Raw genomic sequence first — 17,285 nt, 5'->3', positions numbered from 1 at the left:
TTGAATCATCATTTCAATGCAGTAGGGGAACTGGCTATTTAAAGGAACCTTTCATGGAATCTTTCTGTAATAGAAATAATTGGCTCCAGATTTATCAATTTTGTAAATGTGCATTTTTTCATGCTAGGTTTTCTTAAAGTGGAATCTACCTGTTCTCTCTCATGATGCTCACAGTCACCTGTTAGTATTAAAATCATTTTACACAAGAAGAGAGGACAGAGGAGTTATGGACATGTTAAAAGCAGAGAATGGCAAATATAGGGCCAGTTTTTCATCCAGAGGCCATGACAGACATTGCTAATCAATCCCAGCACTCTTCCTAGCTCAGCATCACAGATGCCTTCACAAGACAGCACTGTAGGCAACCAGAACTAATCAACTGGAGTTGGTTCAAAGGATAAAACACATATGCCATTCAGGGTACTGGCTCTACATTCACTCCGTAAGGCCACGTAATGATTGGTTTGGATCCTAAATCAGTAGTCCATTCTCTCACTGAAATGTGAATGGAAGGTTCACATGTATCTATCATATCTATCATATCAGACAGATGCAGGGAAACGGGTGAACCTACCACATCTACTGTGCAGGTCTCACACCGACGCACCTCTAATAACCACAGAGACAATCTACACCTGCCATGGTGCTTCATAGCTAGTGTGGGCCCCACACACCCAAGGCTAAAGATGGACCACCTTTCTGGAGCAGCAATTTTGCCAGATGATTTTTCTAGGGGATGAAGTTTAAATTTTGATGGTAATTTTTTTTTTCTGAATATCAAAAGAAACTGAAATACCTTAGATTGTAGATCAAAGAAAGGCCCCAAGGAAAGCCTGCCAATCCATCAGCTCTGTCCCAGGCCCTGGCACCTCCTCTCCATGGGTCACTCAGTGGACATGGCTCAACATCCTTCTTTATGGACGTAGTGACTACTTTCCAAGTGAAAAAAACCTTTCTTTCCATGGCTCTGGACTGAGGATGGTTGGCCAAGAAGGCAGTGTGAGAAAGGAATTTTATATGTTTTTATACGTCATCCCAGTTTCACCAGATGTTTCCAGAGCTCACGCTGTGTACCGTGTACCAGGCATGGTGCAAGGCATTCTTGTGTAATCCTGACACCCATGAGCCACTCGAACAGATACTACATTAGCTGAGAGCTACTGAGGCCAATAACGCATGCTTCCTTTTACTGCAGTGATTTCAATCTGCAGGTGCACTGGGCCCTGCCAGAGGTTTGGTGACAGTGGAGGTCAACCCAGTCCCCCTACCCACAGAGATTACATGAGGGAGTTTCTGATCCACCACAGAAAACCCTGAACGTGACTAGAATCCTTGCTTGTCAACACTCATATCCTTTTAGATTTCTAAGTACAGATGATAACTCGGGCAGACTTCCTGCTTTATGGGCAGTCTTTAAGGAAAATGATTAAAATGATGCATACTTATATTCAGATTTCTATCTTTTGCCTACAGTCACCACAAACAGCAGTTGGCAATGAAAATAATTACTTACCCTGAAATGTCAACAGCTTCTCAGCACAGAAAAAAATATAAATCAAATTGTTTAGATTAACAAATGCAGAGTTATCATTTGTTAATATGAGAAATGAAATGTTTTAACTGTGAAAAACATTGCAGATGAAAGACCCAATTTGCAGGGTATTCTGTGAGAACCACAAATTATCTTTCACAACCACTACAGCTCATGAGGGGTAATTTGCAAACGCCTCATAGATTATTTTCAGCTGTTTATTGCTGCTGTCATATTCATAGATTCCTTATAAAAATGTCCTTTTGTCATAGAGCCTGGCTGAGGGCACACTATGGACAAAAATCACGTTTAGTGTTGATTGTTTCTGAGAAAACTAAAAATATAGTTCTTTCATCATATTTAGTAGAACAGTATGACTCCAGATGGGTGATTTTTGCCTTGCCAGGGATCATAAACTCACAAACGGATATTGTCACTGTCTGTAGTGAGGCATAATAAAAGGGGGCAGGAAAAATGTACGCTGACATAGAGATTTTGGAGAAAGAAGACCTAGAATCAACTCTATATCTGAAAAGCTTTTACAAATAAGGCAAATATCCCTGACCCTACAGGTAGAATCATTTGCTTAAGATTATAAAATGCCAGTGGATTACTAAGGGTTTCATTTTTCCTTACAAAGATAGCAAGACTAAAAAGTGATGCACACACAGATTTCTTCCTGAAGGTTCGTGCAAATTGAATCTCCTTGCTTGAGTTAACCAAGTACCCCTGAAACAAGATACCTTTATCTTAGATCCTAAATATCAAAGGAAGTGGTTAAATCAATTTCTAAAATCATCTATCTGTAGCATACATTCACATAATTATCCAAAAACTGTTAGAAACCTATAGCTTTCTATTACAGGTCAGGAAATTACTGTTTCCAGTTTGGGAAAACCCATACGTGTATCCATTGCTAAATGCTATTGACAGAAACCTACACAAAATGATATTCCAACTCCACATGGCATCGCTGGGCTATGATTTGCATGCATGACTTTAGGGAACCATCCTGTTTGCTCTTTTGATTAAAATGCTTTATTTTTTAGACTCAAATTGCAATGCAGTCTCAAAGAAACCCCTACCCCATTCAGAGAAGCAGCTGCCTAATCAACCACTTCCATTTCAGATTCTTTTTAAAAAATTTTTATTTATTTTTACTGATATATAATCCCTTTCAGATTCTTAACTGAACTACTCGTATCTATGTTTTACTCCAATGACACTGAATATTCATTTGGGTGGACAGGATACGATGTCAGCCAACTACAAAGGCCCATCAAGAAGACCTTGATAACGAATCAGAGGACTGGGGATCTGAGAAGGGTCTTAGAGAGCATTTAGTCCAGGTCTGGAGAATTTCAGAATAGTTGCCACCAGCCTTTCTATCCATTGCAGACATTGCTAATAGATCATGACAAAGTTATCTGCTGAGCCCAGACAAGGCCACAGAATTTTTTTTTTAATCTGCTTTCCAGGTACCCACTACTGATCAACTGGAGTTGACATAAGAGATTAAACCTATTTGCTACTCTGATATAGTTCCATGTCCTTATTTTACAGAGGAAATGGAAGCATGGAAAGGAAAGCAACATTACAAAAGTCATGCACAGAATTAATTGCAAGCTTATAAATGCAGTTGCAGGAGATGGGGTTAGCATAGATAACACAACCTGATCCTCACCATTCTTTGTTCATTTTGTGGTGAACCACAATATCAAAACTATGACATTATTACACTAAGTATTTGGATAAGGACAATTACGGCACCATTATCAGCATTTACTGAGCACTCAATTTCATGCCAGGTATTTTCCAAGCATAATACTTGATTTTCTCTAAGCCTTACAGTAACCAAAACATGTGGGTATTGTACTGCCACATTACATACGAAGACACAGATGGCTTAGGTCATTCGCTCAACGTCACACCACTAGTAAATGGTGGAGTGGGAATCTGGATGCAAGTCTTCCCAAGGCCAACACCCAAGCACTTCTCAGGACCTGACAGGTTCGAAGAATTCAGAGTTAGGATCCTTTCCTGGCACTGCCAACACTTACCTTAAAGCATGGCAGGGAAAAGAAACCCAACCACCAACCAGTAGGACACTGCCAGAGCTCTGGTCCCACCAAAACCAGAAGGACAGCTGAAGGAGCCAAGGCAAAATGGGGAAATAAGAACCCTTTCATCATCTATGGCTCTGCTGGGCTGGAAAAGACAGTCTCCGAATGAGAGGGGAAGAAACTCAGTCACACTCTCTTGAAAGTATTTGAGAAAAATGAGAAATTCAGAGTCTAGATTAAGATGCTAGCCATTAAGTATTTCCCATTGAAATACAAATTAATCCACAGAAGACGAGAAAAGTTATGAGGGCCCCAGAAATTAGGAATACTGCTCAAGGATAGCTAAGTCTCCAGGAGGAATATCTACTATCTAAAGCAGAGGTGCAGCCTTGGCAACATGGTAAAACCCCGTTTCTACAAAAAATGCAAAAATCAATCAGATGTGGTGGCGCATGCCTATGATCCCAGCTACATGGGAGCCTGAGGAGGGAGGATTGCTTGAGTTCCGGAGATTAAGGCTGCGGTGATTCACTCCAGTCACTGCACTCCAGTCTGAGTGACTGAGTGAGATCCTGTCTCAAAAAAAAAAAATAATACAAAACAAACGGAGCAGAGGTGTGACCTTGAAACAGATGAGTGGGGTGTCAAGGACGAGAGCAATAGTCTGCACTGCCCATCCTATGCTGATATGCCTTCCACTGAGACACTGAGTTTAAAAAAAAATCAGAGCAAAATCACCCTTTCCTGTACATAGTGTATCTGAGGCCATTTAACTTCTACAATACCTCCCATTGAGACCCCACTGTCTTCATTCATTAAAGATGAAGACTGTCTACAATGTAGCATATAGTAGGATGTTCTCCTTTTCCAAGTATTAAGGATAAAGGAGTGAACAAGAAATATAAAATATCTGTCCCATGAAACTTAACATCTAGCAGAGGGAGAAGATAAAGAAATACACATCATATCAGGTGGTGAACAAGCAGATGTGAGCAGGAGAAAACACAGGGGATATGGAGGAGGAAGAGTTTTTATTTTACAGGTGGTGATCAGGAAGGTCCCTGCTGAGAAAATACTTGAGCAGAGACCTGAAGGAAATGATGGATCCAGTGGTGAAGGTATCTGGAGGAAAAATGTCCCATGGAAAAGGCATGGCAGGTGCAAAGGCCCTGAGGTAGCAGCAAGGTTGGTGTGACTGAAGAATAAGGAGGCAGTGTGGCTGTGGTTGAGTGGGTAAAGGGGAAGTAGAAGAAGCTGAGTTTAGAGACTAATAGGGGTCGAATCATGTAGGACTTACAGGTTGTGGCAGGTGCTTTTAGGATAACTCTCAATGATTCCTGCCTCCTGGTACTCATGCCCTCTCCTTGACTGTGGGCTGGACCTACTGACTTGCTTCAAACAGAATATGGGAAAAGTTACAAGATATCCATTCCAAGATTAAGTTACAAAAAACTCTGGCTTCTATCTTGCTCGCTCTCTCTTGCTTGTCCTGTTCGAAGTGAACTAGCTCACTATGAGCTGCCCTATGGAGAAGCCTATGTGGCAAGGAGGTAAGAAAGGTCTCTGACCAACAATGAGTGAAGAACTGAGTCTCTCTGCCCAACAAACCACGAGGAGCTAACTGAATCCTGCTAATGATCTCATGAGTGAGTGACGGTGAAATCATTTCCTCTGTTGAGCCTTCAGATGAGTCTGCAACCCTCAACAACACTTTCATTTCAGCCTCATGGAAGATCCTGAGCCAGAGGACTCAGCTAAGCTGCACCCAGAGTCCTGACTCACAGATGCTATACAATAGTAAATGTTGGTAGCTACAAGGTCTATAGCTTTAAGGCATTAAGCTTTGGCATAAGATAACTAATACCTGGACCTCTGTGAGAATTTTGGCTTTTAACTCTGAGTAAATTAGGAAGTCGATAGAGAGTTTTGGATAGAAGAGTGATATGATATTACTTATGTTTAACATGATTTCTGTGGCTCCTATGAAGAATAAAATGAAGGGGCGAAGGTTGGGAGAAGACAGGGGAAGTGGTAGAAACTGCTGCATCTACAACAATCCATGGCAGAGATGAAAGTGGAGTGGCCCACTGAGGGAGCAGTGGAAGTGCTGAAAAGTGGTCAGACTCTGTACATAACTAAAAGAAATAACAGGATTTATAGGCAGATTGGTTGTAGGTAGGAGGAAAAGGAAAGAGTCAAGAATGACTTCTAGATCCTGATTCAAAGCCAGGCACAGAGGCGCATGCATGTAGTTCCAGCTGCTCAAGAGGCTGAGGCAGGAGGATCACTCAAGTCAAGAAGTTCAAGACCAGTCTGGGGAAAAACGCGTGACCCCATCTCTTAAAAAAAAAAAAAAAAAAAAAAAAGACGATGATGGAGGAGGAGGAGGAGGAAACAGGGAGGGGGAGACGGAGGGGGAAAAGGAAGAGGAAGAAGAGAAAAAGAAGAGGAAGAAGATCCTGATTCAAACAAATTGTAAAAAATAAATAGCATTTTTGAGACAACTAGAATTTACATTCTGGCTAGGTAACAGATTTAGGAATTATTATTTTTAGGTACAGTAATTGTATTGCTATATTAAAATACAAAGAAGTCCTTATCTTTTAAAGACATAGGCTGACATATTTATGAATGAAATGATGTAATGACTAACATTTGATTTAAAATAATATGGGAGGGGTGGTTGTGGATTGGCAAATTGAAGGACACAGTGGCCAAGGGTTGATGGCTACTGGGATTGGGCACAAGATATGTGGAATTTCATTATATTTTTTTCTGTCTACTTTCGAGTACATTCAATATTATCCATGATGACATGCATTTTTAAAAAAAGAAATGAATGACTCCAAAGTTTTTGGACTAATTAGATAATGAGAATTATTGAGTTGGATTTTAAATTATCAGGGCTATGGAGAAAAGGTAGAGGGGGAGGGTGTGAATGCAATCAGGACTTCAGCCTGGAATCTATTGAATTTGATAGACCTATTAGTGAAAGAGTAAAGACACTGAATAAGCAAGTATGGTCAAGTAAGAAAAGTCTAGCTTGGGAATCACCAGTTTATGAATAGTGTTCAAAGCCTTGAGAGTAAATGGGAGCACAGGTGGAGAACCCTGGGGCCCTCCAACATTTACTAGTCAGGGAGATAAGTGAATTAGCAAATGAGACCTAGGAGGGTTGGACAGTGAGGTCAGCTAAGAACCAAGTAAAGGAAGACTTCAAGGAGAAAGCGATCAACATGGTGAAGCACTGCTAATAGGCTAAGACAAAAGAACAATGGAAGTTACTGAAATTACTGGTGACCTTCATGAGTAATATTTCCTTGTGGAGTGGGTTCCAGAGAAAATGGGAAACAGCAAGGGAGAGGAGCATATAGCATAAAAGAATGAGTAATGCATCACACAAATAAAATAATGTAACAAAATACTTTTCACTTAAAAACCTGACTATATCATATAAAATCTGGAAGTTGGTGGAAGAATAGTAAAGCATATACTATGACCATACACCATGTTTTCATTTTGAAATTTTATTTTGAAAGACAATTACCTACGACCATCTGCCTGAGCTGTGTCACGTATAACTGTGTATTTTGGCCTCAAGGTGAGAATGACATTCAGACATTTATCCTAACTTCATGCAGATCTTCTCACCCAGAAGAGAACCCAGGAGTTCTTGGTAAGTGAAACTTTGGGAGACATTGGGAATAAAAAGCCTTTGATCAGCACTGTCCCTTTCCTACCAGACACTGATCAAAGCATTTTCCTCAGGCAAGAAAGTCCATGTACTTGACTTTCAGTCAAGTCAAAGGGTTTAGCCAAGGGTGTCCAATCTTTTGGCTTCCGTGGGCCACATTGGAAGAAGAATTGTCTTCTTTACCACGTTGATCACTTTCTCCTTGAAGTCTTCCTTTACTTGGTTCTCAGCTGACCTCACTGTCCAACCCTCCTAGGTCTCATTTGCTGATTCACTCATCTCCCTGACTTGTAAATGTTGGAGGGCCCCAGGGTTCTCCACCTGTGCCGCACATAAAACACACTAACACTAATGACAGCTGATGAGCTAAAACACACACACACACACACACACACACACACACACACACACAAATAAAACTCATAATGTTTTAAGAAAGTTTACGAATTTGTGCTGAGCTACATTTGAAGCTGCACAGCCCGCAGGCCACAAGTTGGACAAGCTTGGACTCTTCTGCTGCAGGTTCTGCTCATGCCCATCCCTTTCTTCCCAGGCGAGGGAAATTCATGGCAGCTTGTCTATCCTCTGTGGGCCCTTTACTTAGCATGAGTCATATATATTCTAGTCTTAACTGAGATCAAAATCCCAACAAGGTCACGAGGAGATTTGCTTGGATAAAGGCGGTTAAATAAATCCCCAAATCTCTCATGAGCCATGTAAGGGGAAAAAAAAAATCCCATAAACTGTTTTCCACCAAAGCATGTGAGGGCATTTTCAATGTTCCACCAAGCATTATGCTGATTGCACTGTTCAGAGATTTATAAGCTAGAATGAAGATTAACTAAATCATTGTCTTGACTTATAATGAAAACATATATTTTTAGAAAGCTTAGGATCTTTGATTGGAATTTCTGTATAACCACATAGACAAAAACATTAGGCACAACCAATGGACAACCTCTGATACATGACGCTCTGTCTTCAGCATCCACTTACATAACCTCTGATTTAAATATCTACTTCATTTGTATAGAAACATGTTGAAAAAGGTGAGTGAACAAATCAGCCTTTTTCGTTGTTCTTTTAAATAGACAGTGTGACATATTTGCATGTGAAGTTGGGTTTGGCAGGCTTTTTCTGTAAAGGAGCAGGTAGAGGACATTTTTGGCTTCGTAGTTTCCATGGTCTCTACCCCTCCATCTACTCAGCTCTGCCATTTTAGCAAGAAGGTATTCACAGACAATGTGGGCATGGCTGCATTTCAATACCACTTTGCCTACAAAAACAGGCACTGGAGAGCTCACAAGATTTTTTGCTTTTTCTTTTTTGTTTTGAGATAGGGTGTCACTCTGTCACCCAGGGCTGAAGTACAATGGCATGATCTCAGCTCACTGCAGCCTCGACCTTCCTGGCTCAAGCTATCCTCCCACTTTAGCTTCCTGAGTAACTGGGACTATAGGTGCCTGCCAGGCTGCCCAGCTATTTTTTGTATTTTTTTGTAGAGGTGGTGTTTCACCATGTTGCCCAGGCTGGTCTCGAACTCCTAGGTTCAAGCAATCCACCTGACTCAGCCTCCCAAAGCACTGGGATTACAGGCGTGAGCCACCACACCCAGCCTGACAAGGTATTTATACCCAGAATATATGAACAACTCTTACAGCTCAACAATATGAAGACAACCTAATTTAATCTAAATATGGGCAAAGGATCTGAATAGACCTTTCTCTAAAGAAAATATACACATGGCAAGTAATCACATGAAAAGATGCTCGGTTATTAGGGAAATGGAAATCACTTCACACCCACTAGGATGGCTAACATAAAAAAGGACAGATGGTAAGTATTAGAAAGGATGCAGAAAAATTGGAATGTTCATACGTTGCTGGTGGTGTTGTAAAACGGTACAGGCGCTTTGGAAAACAGTTCTGCAGTTCTTCCAAATACCAAACGTAGAGTTACCATATGACCCAATAATTCTACTTTTAGGTATGTACCCAAGAGAATATAAAAACATAGGTCTGCAAAAAAACATGTACATGGATGCTTGTATCAACATTACTAACAGCTAAAAAAGCATCCATCAACTTATGAATGGATATGCTAAATGTTGTCTATTCATACAAGGGAATATTATATGGCAATTTAAAAATGAAGTACTGATACAGGCTACAACGTGGATGGATCATAAAAACATTAAGTGAAGGAAGCTGGTCACAAAAGGGCACATATTATATGATTCCATTTATCTGGAATGTCCAAAAATAGACAAGTCCATAGAGAAAGTACATGAGTGGTTTCCTAGAGCTGTAGTTTGTGAACCTCAGCTCTGAGGCACAGGTATGTGAAAGTGTGAGTTTCAAAGTTTTAATACAGAACATGTCAAGATACTATTAATATAATCTTCCGATATGCAAGTTTTCAGAAAAAATAACATAAAACAGGAAACAGCACTGACTAGTGAGCAGTAATGGGCGTAACATATGGTAACTCCTAATTAAGAGAGCGACAATAATTTAGCAGCTAATGATTATTGCCCACCCATATGTAAGCGTTTACAAAAAAATTTTATGTACATAAAAACGTATTTATTTCTCTCAACGGGAATCAGAGGCTTCCCCAAAAGCAAGACTGAATCTGGGTATGAGACATATTCCAATATTGGTTAATTCCTTTCCTTTTCTCTCATGGTAAAATACATGTCCACCTTTAAAAAATGAGGTTGTTAGAAATCCAACCTCAGCACCAAAAAACCTCCACTTACACATGTGAAAAGGAAGGCACAGGGGCGAGGCCTGGGGAAGGGGATGGCCTGTGTTCACTCATAAATACTCAGCTCAGACTGTCTTTAATGTTCACATCCCACCATGACCTCTAAAAGAAGTGGCTTAACTTGCCGATTTAGAACACACAAGCAGGTATGAGGATGTGTTGCCCCAAAATTCTGCGGCTCATTTTTGAGTGGAGGGCACGCTGGGGCTTTTGAGGAGTTTAGAAAGGGACAGTAACTCTTGGGCGCAAGTGTCCTGGAGAGTGAGCACAGAGGATCCAGTTTCTCAAAACCCGGGGCTATTTTTATTCCTGGGGCAATAATCCTCAACATGCCCTTGTCACTGGCTACTCTGTGGTATGCAGAGCAGCTGCTCTAATGTCCAGCTCTCACTCTCAAACTCTGCTGCAGACTTTAAAAAAAGCGTGACCTATAGCTACCTCACTAACCTCACTAACTATAAAGTTTGCTGTTGTCAGTCCTACTGGCTTAGACCTGCTTCTGTCCCTGCATAGTATTCATTTGTTAGCTTAATAAAAATGTCAAACACACACATAAAAAGTCCCACCTCATAGCTGACATTCAGAGCAAAGATGTGCCTTGGGTTTCCCACTTTTCCCTGGGTCAGCTACCCACCTACTCATCAGCTCTGGTTGTAGATCCTGGTAACTACCCCCAAAACCCAAGAGACTCATTCAGGTCTCATAGCACCCACGTGGAACATGGACACATGGATGAGGAATCTCATTCTAGGTTACTGGAGGCATTAGTTCCCACTGCCTAGAATGCTCTTCCTATATATCTTTGCATAATGACTGCAGTATGCATCTCATGATTCAGACTTCCATTCTTGTCACCTCATCAGGGAGGCCTTCTCGAACCACCCCACAACCTGGAAAGGCGCTGCCCTACCACACACCATGTGCACATGGCTGTGTACTTCTTCTCCCCTCTGCCACTGCCAACCATATTTCATCTCTTAATCCTGCTCCATTTTCTAGAGTGTTTGCCACTACTAGAAATCCTTCTCCTTCGTTCCTTCCTTCCTTCCTTTCCTTCCTTCCTTCCTCCCTCCCTCCCTCCCTCCTTCCTTCCTTCCTTGTTCCTTCCTCCCTCCCTCCCTCCCACCCTTTCATTTCTTCACTTCTTCTCTCTCATTCCTGCAATACTTGTCTGTATCTGCCACACAAATGGAAGCTCTCCATTGGCAGCAACCTGCCCATGCTCAGCATTCTCAGAGGGTGCTGCAGCATTTGTGTGGAACAATCCTTCATTGGGAAGCTGTCATCCCAGTCTCTGGACATTGATGCCAACAGTGCCCTTGTCATCAATTGACAATCCCCCAATGCCCTCCACAGTGCCTTCTGGGGTACTTGTTCACAGCTGTATCCTCAGTGCTAGGAACATTGTAGGTGCAATATATATATTTATTGAATGAGTTAATTAAAAATAAAGAAATGGGCCGGGCGCGGTGGCTCAAGCCTGTAATCCCAGCACTTTGGGAGGCCGAGACGGACAGATCACTAGGTCAGGAGATCGAGACCATCCTGGCTAACACGGTGAAACCCCGTCTCTACTAAAAAATACAAAAAACTAGCCGGGCGAGGTGGACGGGCGCCTGTAGTCCCAGCTACTCAGGAGGCTGAGACAGGAGAATGGCCCGAACCCGGGAGGCGGAGCTTGCAGTGAGCTGAGATCCGGCCACTGCACTCCAGCCTGGGCGACAGAGCGAGACTCCGTCTCAAAAAAAAATAAAAAAAATAATAATAATAATAAAGAAATGAATCAAGACTGTTAGTCTACAAGGGAAAACACTGAATTCGAAAGCACTGAGTTGAAGTTTACCTGTCAGTTTAACCCAACAGTTCTCAATCTCAGCACTACTGACACATGAACCAGATAATTCTTTGTTGTGGAGGCTGTCCTGTGCTTTGCAAGATGTTTAGCACCATTCCTGACCTCTACCCACTAGATGCCAGGAGCACCCTCCTAACCGGTGGTGCCAATCAGAAATGGGTTTTGATGGTGCCAAATGTCCTCTGGGGGCAAAACCGCCCCTGGTTGGAAACTACTGGTTTAATCAGTAAGTTTTCATTTTTGCCAAAATAAAATAGTTCCCTTGCTCAGATATTTAAAACTAGAGGTTTATCCAGGCCGACTTGATACACACTTTCTGACATACTAGTTAACTCCTACATACCAAATATGTGCGATCCCACCAAAGGAATGTTGACAAGTTAAATTTTTGCCTAGAACACTTTGCCAGCATTATTCACCTAACTCTAATGAAGGGTCCATAGTAAATACTGCATTCAGATTAAATACCACATACTTGGCAACAGTTAATGATCACTGATGTTAATCAATCCCTTTCCTAATTAGCTGGTTAAATGGGATCTTCCCCTTCATTACACTGCCCTGAATTATGCAAATGAGACCACATAGCCCACATTTTCAAATTTCCCCAATAACAGATCTAGTGTTCTGTGTTTCTTGCAAATCAACTCCCAAACTTACTAAAATTCATTGAATTTTATAAATTTAAAAAGGTATATGGCTGTTTAAAAAGAGCAGTTTCTGTAAGAAACCAGTGTCTCTGGTGTCTATACTCCTTTTTTTCTGCTGATGTAATCAGATTAGCTATTCTAAGCATCACCTTAGATGCCTGGACCTCAGAAAAGACATCTACTGATGCAGCGATTACTGGTCCAACAAGTTTGCTTTGGGGATGGGACACAAAACAATTTTCTATTCCTTAAAATATTCATATTGATCAATATAATATTACTATTAGTATGGACTGGAGTTTTAGCTACTGAGTAATTATCTGTCTTAGAGTTTTAGCCAAGTACTATGTTTCCACTATCCGGCCAATAAATAGGTACCTGCATATGGGAGGTGAAAATGAAGCCCATCTTCCTTGAATCATTTATTTATCCAATATCTCTCCCACATGGACCGTATGTTAGCCCTTGTACTTGGCACTTGGAATAAAAAGATAATTGGGTCTTTTCCCTTAAAGAGTTCAAAACTATCTAAGAAATCAAAATGAAACATTTTTAGGAGCAATTTTAGATTTTGGTATGTTAAAAGGTACACTTTAAAGCAAGTGCACATAACTCAGATTTCATTATTCAATATTTTAAACATCTCTAGAAGTCTGAAATCATTAACAAATATTGGGATTGGGTATTTTGTGTTTGTCAGAGGGAGGGTCTAGAAGATAAACAGGGAAGTCAGACAATTTGGGAAGGGGAAGAAGTCTCCTGCAGGACCACACCTTCCTTCTTGCTTCAATTCTGCCTCCCTGCATTTCTTCTTACCAGGTCATTTCTACCCTGATATGGTAGATGCAGTGCCTATGACTGTTGGACTAGTGGGCTGGGTCTCTCTAGGGAGAACAAAGTAAAGAATCACTACCACGAGCAGCGTAGTTTATAAAACTCAAGTCAACAATAAGTTAAGGCAAAATAGGTTTTGCCCTTTCTCCTCTGTTGTGTGTGCTGTCTTCACTTTCTACCTTCCACCCTCTGCCATAAGATGACACAGCACGAAGGCTCTTGCCAGATGTGGACACCTGGATCTTGGGGTTCGCAGCCTCCATAGCTATAAGAAATAAATTTCTTTTCTGTATAAATTACCCATTCTGTGGGAGAAAATTTTTGCAAACTAAGCATCTGACAAATGTCTAATGTCCAGTATCTATAAGGAACTTAAACAAACTTACAAGAAAAAAACAAGTAGCCCCATTAAAAAGTGGGCAAAGGACATGAACAGACACTTCTCAGAAGACACACGTGGCTCACGAGCATATGAAAAAAAGCTCAATATCACTGATCATTAGAGAAATGCAAATCAAAACCACAATGAGATACCATCTCACACCAGTCAGAATGGTTATTACTAAAAAGTCAAAAAATAACAGATGCTGGTGAAGTTGTAGAGAAAAAGGAATGCTTATACACTGTTGGTGGGAGTGTAAATTAGTTCAGCCATTGTAGAAAACAGTGTTGCGATTCCTTAAAGAGCTGGAAACAGAACTACCATCCCACTCAGCAATCCCATTACTGGGTATATACCCGAAGGAATGTAAATCTTTCTATCACAAAGACACCTCCATGTGTATGTTCACTGCAGCACTATTCACAACAGCAAAGACATGGAATCAGCCTAAATGCCCATCAATGATAGACTGGATAAAGAAAATGTGGTACATATATACCATGGAATACTACACAGCCATAAAAAAGAATGAGATCATGTCCTTTGTGGCAACTTGGATAGAACTGCAGGCCATTATCCTTAGCAAACTAATGCAGGAACAGAAAACCAACTGCTGCATGTTCTCACCCATAAGTGGGAGCTAAATGATGAGAACACACGTACACAGAGAGGGGAACAACACACACTAGGGCCGAATGGAGGGTGGAGGGTGGGAGGAGGGAGTGGATCGGTAAAAATAACTAATGGGTACTAGGCTTAACAGCTGTGCAATAAAATAATCTGTACAACAAGCCCCCATAACACAGTTTGCCTATGTAACAAACCTGCGCATGTACCCGTGAACTTAAAAATTAAATTTAAAAAATTACTCATTCTGTGGTATATAACAAAACAAAATGGACTAAGACACTGGTTATTATTTCTTTATAGCTAGAGTGCCTGGCAAAAGCAGGGGCTCAGGAAATATTTATTTATCGAATGAATGAATATGCCACCAACTTTCAGATAAAAACGGGTTATCCTAAATTCTAGCATTTTTATTCTTCTTTCTTATCCAATAATTTTCTTGTTTGTTTCCTCATTTTATCCCTGAATTGACACAGGGGAAGGCAGGGGAGGTAATAATCCCAAGCCTATTTTAGATAGACTTTTAGAGACCCAAGACCGCACATTTTGCAAGTTGTAGAGTGAGTGATAAACTGTGTGGACCTTACAGTCCAAGATCTGCATTTCCAGTCACAATAATATAATGGATGAGGGACCTGACACAACAGAAGGTTCCAGGGCTAGGACGAGACTTGGTAGGCCAAAGGGAGAGTCCCACCACTTCTTCCTGTGCAGTGGGAAAGCAATTAAGAAAATGCAGCGCTCTGGTGGCAGCTGGAGAGTTGGCAGGCTTCTCAAGAGAAGGACTGTAAGCAATGTCATAGGCCGGGAAGATGGATGGGGCCCATTTATGCACTAAGGCTGGCGTACAAATGGAATCTTGCCCAGTCTGACCGGCCTTTCTTCAAAGGTGTCATTGACAGATGAGTATCTAAATGTTTTTGTTTAAAAAAGAAAACACAGAAAAAGAAAGAAGAGAATAAAACAAAAAAAAAACAAGAAAACAAAACAAAGAAACCTCTTTCTACCCCAGACATACACAGCCAATGAACATGAGATGACCAGGTCAGGCCTGGGAGTGAGGCTGGCCTTTCCAAGGAGTCCTCGATAATTATTTGCATAGTTGTACACCTCTTCTTTCAGAGGAGTTCCACTTTAACACAAGGATTTCATTGAAACCTAACATTCCTGCAAGTCGGCTGTCTCCCATCTGCTGTTGGGACACATTGATGGGAGAAAAGCCTGCTCACATATTCATCTTCATCTGCCAAAACAAGGCTTCTTCCCCAATTAAAATGGCCTTTTTAATTTTAGAGTGGTAAACAGTGTCTACTTAATTTGAGGAAAATACACAGAGGAAAGTTACCAAACCTAACTTTGGTAACTTTGTGACATGATGGTTGAGTCAGGGTCAGGAAAACTTGGGGCGGGGGTGCTGAAGAGGCCACTCTGTTTTTGGAGACAGAGAGGTCTTCCTGAGGTCACTGCCTTCATGGGGCTGCATCCACAGCAGGCTTCAACATCAAAACCAAGCAATTCTGTTTTATCTTATGTCTATCAAACAAAGTTTGAAAAAGCTTAATAATCACCAATTCTAAAAGGTAAGGACTAAATACAGTTCTTTAAATGACCTTGCTTCTTGGCCTTGCTCTGTAATTGTCTTCTGAAAATGGGGACCATTTGGCATACACAGAGAAGCAGTAAATAGGAGGGTGCCTTCTCCACCCACTCAGGGTGGACCAAACTGTGTCTCGTGACCTGCCTGTGGTCTACGGCCGGCGATGCAACTCGACAATAGACTGGCATAGCATTTGGAAAGTGCGCTTTCTTCTCTAGACTGGATACATGGTGTTCAGGCTCAGACCACGTTTCACCCATACTCAGCCAAATAGGCATTTATGAAATGTAAGGCATCTGGAAACATGTGAGCATAGTTTGTAAACTTGGACAGAGGTGGCTGGTACAGGCACAGTGACCTTAGGGCTCATCCTTCATGATGACTAAACTAGAAACCCAAAGAAAGGGCTTTAAAAAGAAATTGCAAACAGACGACCAGATATTCTGGCCAGACCATGTCTTTGACAGCTGCTGCATGTGGCCTCAGCTCCCGGGAGATAACATGCCTTCAGAATTAGCTCGCTGGACCAGCCTGGAGGTAAGCAAGTCTGACCTCCTTTAAGCATAAATAAATCTTGTTGAGTTAAATGATCCTGTCTCCCACTTTCCTCAAGGAACATGAGACATTAAGTGACAAAATCTGAAGACAGCAACTGTGAATCCTCAGAGCCCGTATCTCCTGGCTGATTAAGAATAGGTCTGTTTAGTTCAAGACGAGCCACAGGTCAGATACATAAGGCTGTCATCCTTGCCATACCCAGTAACTCAGGAATAACCAGGGCAACTATCCCCAGATCTTTCAACCCTACTAATACAATGATACATAGGCCAAGTCAGAAATAAAGTGGGGGGGGGGAGTAGTATTTCCTCGCCAAAGAACAGCCACTTCAAACGGGTCTCCTCCATCTGCTCCATTTGCACTCCTTCCCACAAATATTCAGTATGTGAAGACACAGAAGTAGATGTTCAAAGTCATCCTAAAGTACAACTTATTGAGGGAGACTGCTGGAAAACAAAAATTGCTCTCTTTAGTAAACCCAGCCAATACCAGGACGGTGCTTGGAGCATATCATCCACCCATCAACCAATGGCTCCAAAGTGATCAGAATAAACCATGTGCCAGACACACCCTCAGCCCTTGTTTTTGTATCAGCATTTGTCTTCAAAGAGGGCTTTTTGGTAGTTGCCAGCCCTTTAGGCCAAATGCCACCAATGAAAGCCCCTGGCCATCCACAGACAACTGCTGACACTCCTAAAAAGTGAGAGAAATGGAAAAAGCCAGAA

General features: G+C 41.4%; 1 protein-coding gene across 5 annotated transcripts in view; it reads right to left on the bottom strand.

Moving 5' to 3' along the window:
• The window catches only part of LOC105480634 (calcium voltage-gated channel auxiliary subunit alpha2delta 3), a 932,903-nt gene that overhangs the window by 151,656 nt on the left and 763,962 nt on the right, over positions 1–17,285 (bottom strand). The window lies entirely within an intron of this gene.

Source organism: Macaca nemestrina, chromosome 2 (genome assembly GCF_043159975.1).
Source record: "Macaca nemestrina isolate mMacNem1 chromosome 2, mMacNem.hap1, whole genome shotgun sequence".
NCBI classification, from domain to species: domain Eukaryota; kingdom Metazoa; phylum Chordata; class Mammalia; order Primates; family Cercopithecidae; genus Macaca; species Macaca nemestrina.
The sequence above is the reverse complement of the archived record's forward strand: the minus strand, read 5'-3'. Positions and strand labels throughout refer to the sequence as shown.